General features: G+C 36.1%; 1 non-coding gene across 1 annotated transcript; it reads left to right on the top strand.

The window, feature by feature from the left end:
- Nucleotides 1-6,624: 6,624 nt before the first annotated feature.
- Nucleotides 6,625-6,724, top strand: LOC112436827 (small nucleolar RNA U13). The gene has a single exon (XR_003025513.2). It is a non-coding gene; the product is annotated as a small nucleolar RNA U13 (small nucleolar RNA).
- The last annotated feature ends 1,625 nt before the right edge of the window (nucleotides 6,725-8,349 follow it).

Genomic DNA, 8,349 nt, shown 5'->3' with positions numbered 1-8,349 from the left:
AGTTTTATGTGGAACAACTCAATTCCCATGCTTCTGCACAGCCCCTAATGAAGCTATACCCCTTATATAATTGACCCTGGAATTGCAGACCTGAAAATGTGAACTTTCATTCAAGAAAGTCTTAGAATTCCCATTTTCCAAAGGATCAATATGATCCACAGTGTAACATTTTTAGAGAAATCTGACATGGCCTCATTCAAGAGCAAATAGGAAGAAACAGTTCAAATAAGTTCAAATGTAGTCACCTATCATAAAATTGGTTTTACCAAGTGTATTTTTATTTACTAAAAAAAATTTATTTAATACCTTGTATGCCAATGTACTATCCTGAAACTCTGAATAAGATTATTCAACTGTTGTTATTATTACTAACGATAATTACTTAACTATTACTGCAATAATTCTGCATAAGAAAAAACTTCGAAATCTCAGTGACTTAAAACAGCAGATACTTCTTTTTCTTGCTCACAGGTCTGCAGATTGCCAAGACTTCAGCTGGAGTGCAATTGGGCCTGAGTCCAGGTTGTATTGGGTTCTGATGTGCACCAAATATTTTCATTCAAAAATCAGAAGCTACCTATAGCACAATCTTCACACAGACGACCACAAGACGGGCAAGTGGAAATACACCATGTCTCTCATGGCACATTATGGAAACACTCACCTCCACCCACTTCACATTGGCCAGAGGAAGGCATGCGGCCAAGCCCAACATCAGTACAACAAGGAAATATGATGTTCCTACTCCAGTGGGAGGAGCTGAAAAGTCACATGGCAGAAGACATGGATGTATAATTCTCACACAGGAGGAAGAGAAGTGTTTGGGAAAATAATATAATCTACTACAAATACATGACTGTGCTCACGAGGCTTAAGTGAGGGGGCAGAGAAAGTAAACATAATTATTAAGCTCGATGGAAATTCACTCAATAATTTTTAATGAAGTTAGATTTACTGAATATATTTTAAAATCATATTCACTGGGTGGGTGTGGTGGCTCATGCCTGTAATCCCAGCACTTTGGGAGGCTGAGGCAGGTGATGAGTCCAGGAGTTCGAGACCAGCCTGGGCAACATGGCAAAACCTTGACTCTTCAAAAAATACAAAAATTAACAGGATGTGGTGGCACATGCCTGTAGTCCCAGCCACTTGGGAGGCTGAGGTAGGAGGATCACATGAGCCAAGGAGGTGGAGGTTGCAGTGTGATCACGTCACTGCACTCTAGCCTGGGTGACAGAGTGAAACCCTGTCTCAAAATAAAATAAATTAATAAAAATAAAATCATGTTGGTTGCTATTGGGAGAATAAGGGGCAAGAATATAAGCAGGGATACCAGTTAGGAAACTCTTAACAATTGTCTGAGCTAGAGATAATAGTGACCTGGACTATTGTGATGACCAAGGCGATCAAGAGAGATAAAGAGAGTTAAAGTATATTTTAGCAGACTTGGTCACTATCAGATGTTATAAGTGGGAAAGAAGCACATGTGTAGGATGCCACTTGAGGTTCTGACTTACATAACAAAGATGATGATGCTGAAATGGGGAAACAGACCCATTGGGAAGAGTATCATTGACTTTGTGATTAATTCCCTCAATTCATTCCTTCGACATGACCAATTGAAGCCAGTTGTCCTCAACAGGGCATGCTCCCTCCCCCTTGGGAGTTATTGTGAAATGTTGGGCAGGAGAGTTTTCAGTTGCTGAGAGGTATTACTGGTATTTTTCACTCAGTATGATACACATTCAGAGATGGATGGGACAGTCTCACAAAAACAAAGATCGGAATCATCCTACCTGAAACATCAATACAACCCTGTTGAGAATTACAGTTTTTAGTGACTGAGAGGTCACTACTGGTCTTCCTTCCATCATCTTTTTTTTTCACTAAAAGTTATCAGTTTTTGGTGATCGAGAGGTATTACTGGTATTTTTCACTCACTATGATACACATCCTGAGATGTATGAAACAGTCACACGAAACAAAGATTGGAATCATCCTACCTGAGGCACTAGTCCATCCTGTTGAGAATTACTGGCCTGAGCCTTTTATGATAATCTCATTCCACTCACTGATGTTTAGCTTAGGAATAGATTTGTGATTCCATCCTCACCACTAAGACTTGCGACAAAATATTTCAGAGAGCTTCCATGAGAGGTTTCCTCACTCATAAGACAGAGACACAGAAGGAAACAGCCCCTTTCTTCCTCTGAACACAGTTTGGATGTGACGTCCAGAAGGGCACACGCCCTTCAGCAGACACCTCATGAAAACGAGGGAGGCCAGTATGAGGGCAAAGCCAATGAGGATGAAAAAACAAAATAGTGGGAAAAAATAGGACTTTGGCAACATCACTGATCTGCTGAATCAAACAACCTCCGTTCTCCCCCATACCATCCCCAATGAGGATGTTATGTAATAAGTGTCCTTACAGTTGAAGCCAGCTCAGGTTGAACTTTTCATTACTTGAGTAAGAAAGCATCCTAAATAATACAGGAAGAAGACAGATTTAGGAGACAAAACCTCTGAAGTCTCATTTTGTGAGAGAGCTGAATACGAGTCTAGACCTCTTGATTTATGGGTCTGAAACATAGAAACTAGAAAGGACCAACCCTTGGTATCCAGACTGGGTACTGAGTGTACACACATATTGTAGAGAGTACAGCAAGTTAGACCTTCACAGTTTATACCTCTAAATATGGCATCCATAAAATCACTGAGCATTTAGTGAATCATTCTCTCCTTTCTCTAAAGTGTAGGCAACATGATTACTCATCTCAAAGTCGTGAAGCATTTTTGTCTTCTGGTTGTTTTGTGAATACTTGGGTTCTTCTGTCTAGCCAAATTATAATCTTTTGGAAGACATAAGTGAAATTATTTCTTCCATATCCACCACAGCATCAAATAAAACTGTAAGTCACCCAGAAAGTACTCAACAACTATTCATTGAATGATAACTTTTTTAACATTTATTTTAGGTTCAGGGGTATATGTGAGGGTTTGTTATATAGGTGAATTATGTGTCATGGGAGTATGGTGTACAGATTACTTCATTAGCACATAATAAGCATAATGCCCAACAGGTAGTTTTTTAATCCTCTTCTTTCTCCCACCCTTCACCCTCAAGTAGGCCTTGGTGTCTGTTGTCCTCTTCCTTGTGTCCATGTGTTCTCATTGTTTAGGTCCCACTTAAAAGTGAGAACACGCAGTATTTGGTTTTCTGTTCCTGCATTAGTTCACTTAGAATCATAGCCTCCAGCTCCATCCACATTACTGTGAAAAACATAATCTTGTTTTTTTTATGGCTGCATTATACCATGGTGTATACGTAGCACATTTTCTTTATCCAGTCCACCGTTAATGGGCATTTAGGTTGATTCTGTATGTTTGCTATTGTGAACAGGACTGTGATGAACATACGTGTGCATGTGTTTTTATGGTAGGATGATTTATATCTCCTTGGGTATATACCCAATAGTGGGATCTCTGAGTCAAATTGTAATTGTTTTAAGTCATTTGAGAAATGGCCAAGCTGCTTTCCACAATGGCTGAACTAACTTACATTCCCACCAGCAGTGTATAAGTGTTCCCTTTTCTCTGCAACTTCACCAGCATCTGTTAATTTTGGACTTGTTATTAATAGCTATTCTGACTGGTGTGAGATGGTATCCCATGGTGGTTTTGATTTGCATTTCTCCAATGATTGGTGATGCTGAACATTTTTTCATATGCTTTTTGGCCACACGTGTCTACTTTCAAAAACTGTTCACATCTTTTGCCCACTTTTTACTGGGGTCGTTTGCTTTTTGCTTGTTAAGTTGTTTAAGTTCCTTATAAGTGCTAGATATTAGACCTTTGTCAGATGCATAGTTTGCAAATATTTTCTCCCATTCTGTAGGTTTTCTGTTTACTCTGTTGATAGTTTATTTTGCTGTGCAGAAGCTCTTTAGTTTAATTAGTCCCATTTGTAGACTTTTTGTGTTGCAATTGCATTGGGTGTCATCATGAAATCTTTGCCAGGGCCTATGTCAAGAATGGTATTCCCTACCTTACATTTCAGGGTTTTTATAGTTTTAGGTTTCATTTTTAAGTCTTTAATCCATCTTGAATTGATTTTTGTGTATGGTGTAGGAAAGGGGTCCAGTTTCAATCTTCTGCATATTGCTAACCATTTATCCCAGTACCATTTATTGAATAGGGAGTCATTTCCCCATTGCTTGTTATTGCTGATTTTGTTGAAGATCAGATAATTGTAGATGTGTGGCATTATTCCTTGGGTCTCTATTCTGTTCCATTGATGTATGTATCTGTTTTTGTAGCCGTCCCATGCTATGTTGGTTACTGTAGTTATAATTTTGTAAAACTCTTATTTTATGGTTATAGTTATTAAAGAAGAATTTTATGGACTATGTCACATGTTTTCACCCAAAAGTTACAAGCTTGAGACCCACAGACATATTGTATGACTTAATGTTTCAAAATTTTTGAATTATGTACTTGTCAATATTTTAAAATTGGAAAATTTTACATTAACATCTAGATTTATGCCTTCCTTTGAAGACTGGTAGTACTGGTCCCATTTTGCTTCCTACCAGCAACAAGCTGGACCTGAGAAGAGGTCAGTGCCCTACATCCCCAGCCTCCAATGGCCAGCCCATTTACATTTGAGTGGGTACCACTTCATCTCTCTGGGATCAGGGTTTACTTCTATACAATCAGTGGGTTGAACTAAGTGACCTGGTTCTAACACCATGTGATCCTAAAAGCCTGTCTTTCACAATTATACCACCGATTAGTGAATTTTCAGATTTTTCTTCCCATGTTGTCCACTTCTCTTCAGTATTTAGCCATTATACTGGCTGTCCCTACTTTTAGCCTAAAGGTACTGCCTGGTAAAAATAGATTAGTCAAAGTTGCCCTATGGTTTGATTAAAGATAAATCTACAGTTTACTTTTGGTTTTTAATTAAGTTTACAGTTTACCCTGCTTACCACAAGGGAGCATCTTCCATGAGTAAGAGGAAGACCTAACAAAACAGTTAAGAACCAAAGCAAGGCTGTCCTTCAGGTAAAATGACTCACCCAGCAAGAAGAAGAGCAGTGGCTCATCTCTTCTTTTATTATTATTTTTTATTTTAGGTTTGATCTCTTTAATAAAGAAGAAAAGGGAATAGCTTTAAATATTTCACCTGTTTAGTGATCTATTTACAAATTTTACATTTTAAGATATTAAAGAATAATAATAGATAACTCTAAGTGGATATCATGAACTTTATGATGTCCTATTTTCTTTTTTGATAAAAGAGTAGTACCTATTTTCAACCCCACTGAGATGCTATGAGAACATTTTTTCAGCTTCTGTGCTATCCTGCTGTTCTATTCACTCTGCTGCAGTAACCAACAGACCTCCCTCATTTAAGCCATTTTTCAAACACACAAAGAAGCTAGATGTCAGCTTATTTTACCTTCATATCTAAAGTTTACCAAAATAGAAAATCATGATCAATACCTGTGTCAAGAAACAAATGTAAAATTTTGAACTGCATACATAGGGTTATCCTCTTCGAAACTCTAGAAACCATGAATCTAAATTCCTCTTCTGCAAAGCCCTATATTTAAAGGCTTTGTATTGACACCTAGTAGATGATATTAATGTATAAAAACAAGATTTGGTGTTCCTAACTGCACAGAAAATAAGAAGCCAACTCTCCCGAGAACAATGAGTTAGACAAATACCCATTATGTCATTCAACCAGGGCAAGAAATGCAGTAAAGGAGAAATGTAAATCAGTTGCTCAGACAGCCATAGTCACACCATGACTGTTATGCTTAGCTTATAATAAGGATGAAAAATGAGATCACCATTCCATTTGTCTTCAAAAATTTCTTCTTCTCCCTTGAACATGTAATATTCTGATGACTTTACTACACAAAAAAACAATGCATGCTTTTTTATCTTCACTCAGTAATGTGCTCAAAGAGGGTGAGCAATTAGAGACAGAGAGGCAGCAATAAGTAGTAATAAGGGGAGTGAGCTTTTATTCATTCAAGATGTTCAAGAAAAGATTGACTAGTTTTTAAGACTATGTTGACTTGGAAAATTTTTTTCAATGATGCAGGAATCTATTTAAAGTAGTGGAGTACATCTGAGAATTTTCTATTGTAACTGTACCAAGAAGTGATTGCACAAAACAAGTTCCACTTTTGTATATAAGAAGAGATATCTTTTACTGAGATATCTTGAGAAGACGCTTTATGTTCTGCATGTCTAAGCAGTGCAGGTATTAGGTGGCGTGATTCATGAGTATAACATTATCTTGAATAAGCCTTCACTGTTCTGTATTCCACTTATGCCTTCCCTAGAAGAGACAATAGAATGCCCAATAAATCTTGAATCAATAGAGTAAAGCAAATTAGCACTGGCAAAATGCCTGCTTGTCATTGTTTCAGAAGTAGATTTAAAGCTTTAGGATATTTACTGGGTCTACATTTTGATAAACTCCATTCACAATCATATATTTTACTAGTTTGGGCCAGCTCCAATGTTATCTTTAAGCTTCAAGAATAGAATTTGAATTGCACTATTCGACATAAGAAATAAGTGTATAGGAACATCAGTATCTAGATCCTTTTGTGGTTCATAAGTATGATGATTGGGTTTCCACATTCTTGTGAGATGGGCCTCCCTCCAACCTTGTTATGATGTCAGCACATTACCCGTGACGTGTGAAAAGAAAAAAGAATGTAAGTATCTACTCTGAGTATAAATAAAGTATATATTGTTATACATCACTGGCATAATATAGGATATAAGAATAGAGTCTATAACTTTACTCAGGAACAAAATTTTATATATTATATATAAAAGGTATACAAATTATCCTATGAATTATTTGGTTTAAAAATTTCTAAATGTAAAAGTGAATGATTTAATAATATCAAATACAGATAAGAGATAATAATTTAAAAGTTCTTAGAGAGCAGGTTCAAAACTAAAGTTATATAATTATAAAAAGAAGCTAGAGAATGAGTTCATAGTCTTTAGTTCTTTGATTGGATTTAAAACATATAAGTCAAATACTTAGCTTTCAATCTTATTTTAAAGACAAAATATGGGGAAGTATTTAAACTTACAAAATTTCCTGTACTGGCTATGTAATACTTTTATCTCTTCACATTTTCAAGTATTCATTGAATATTTATTGAATCCTTATTATATGCTAGAACCTGATAGAAGTTTTAAAAATGCTAATTAAATAACAATTTCCATTATCTCTCTATATATATTTTTATATATTATACACACATATATATACACACACACACTATTCTTATAAGCCTGTCTATTCATCAAAATATAAACCATATATTGATCTAATTAGCCAGCTGGGGAAGTAAGCATGATAATAGTGTCTGGCTTTGCACTTTCCCCACCTAGGAGAAAAAGCTTTGGAGCTGCAGTCTCCCAGGGGGAGACGCTGTCGCATATGCCTTTCTGGGAGGGATTAAGAAAGCCAGAGCAGCTGGGACCCATTTTCAAATAAAAAACCAGCATGAAAGGCTTTACATGAATGACTAAAACTCTAAGTTCAGATAAGCTGGAAGAGCCTAAGAAGGGAATGCCTTAGTCTTGGTGTTAAACCAAAGAAAATTGATTAGATCACAAAATGGGTAGGTTTGACTTCTGATTCTGTAAGCCTAGGAAAATAAAAAACAAAAATCTGCATCATTATTTATCAGTCCTCTTGCATATCATAGTCAGAAGATGATAACGGTTAAAGGTTATTTAAGAAATGCCACAAGCTGAAATAATCAAGACTGTGGTTTGTATTAAAATTTTTTACTTTCCAAAATTTTAGGCAATTTTGGTAAATTCCATTCTTGACATTTAAAAGATCCATAGCTTTTTTTCCTAAGACAAGACAGTATTTGCCACTTTCTGCTCCTTTATCATCTCTTAATGGAAATGCCCTGTCATTACTTAAGCATAAAAGGGCATTTCTTGAGCATCTTTATACACAAGTAGAGTTTATTGTCAACTTAGAACAGGCTCTAATATTTATTCTTAGATATCAAAGTATGTTGGCCCATTGTTTAAATCTGAATTTCAGTCAGATGAGATTGTTAGAGTCCTAGGAGCTTAGAGTGGGGTCAAATTAAAATGAAAATTTTAAAAAATTCTATTCTACTTTCCATATCCCTTTAAAGAATATCAAATTATTGTAGTGACAATTATTAAGTTTCTACACATGTGCAAACATAGCACCTATAAAATAGCACTTTGGTGTTTATGAAGTATCAATTTCTAAGACAAATATAGAAACCCAGCAATTATCACAAGCACTCTTCA

This window comes from Pan paniscus, chromosome 10 (genome assembly GCF_029289425.2).
Source record: "Pan paniscus chromosome 10, NHGRI_mPanPan1-v2.0_pri, whole genome shotgun sequence".
In the NCBI taxonomy this organism is placed as follows: Eukaryota; Metazoa; Chordata; class Mammalia; order Primates; family Hominidae; genus Pan; species Pan paniscus.
The sequence above is the reverse complement of the archived record's forward strand: the minus strand, read 5'-3'. Positions and strand labels throughout refer to the sequence as shown.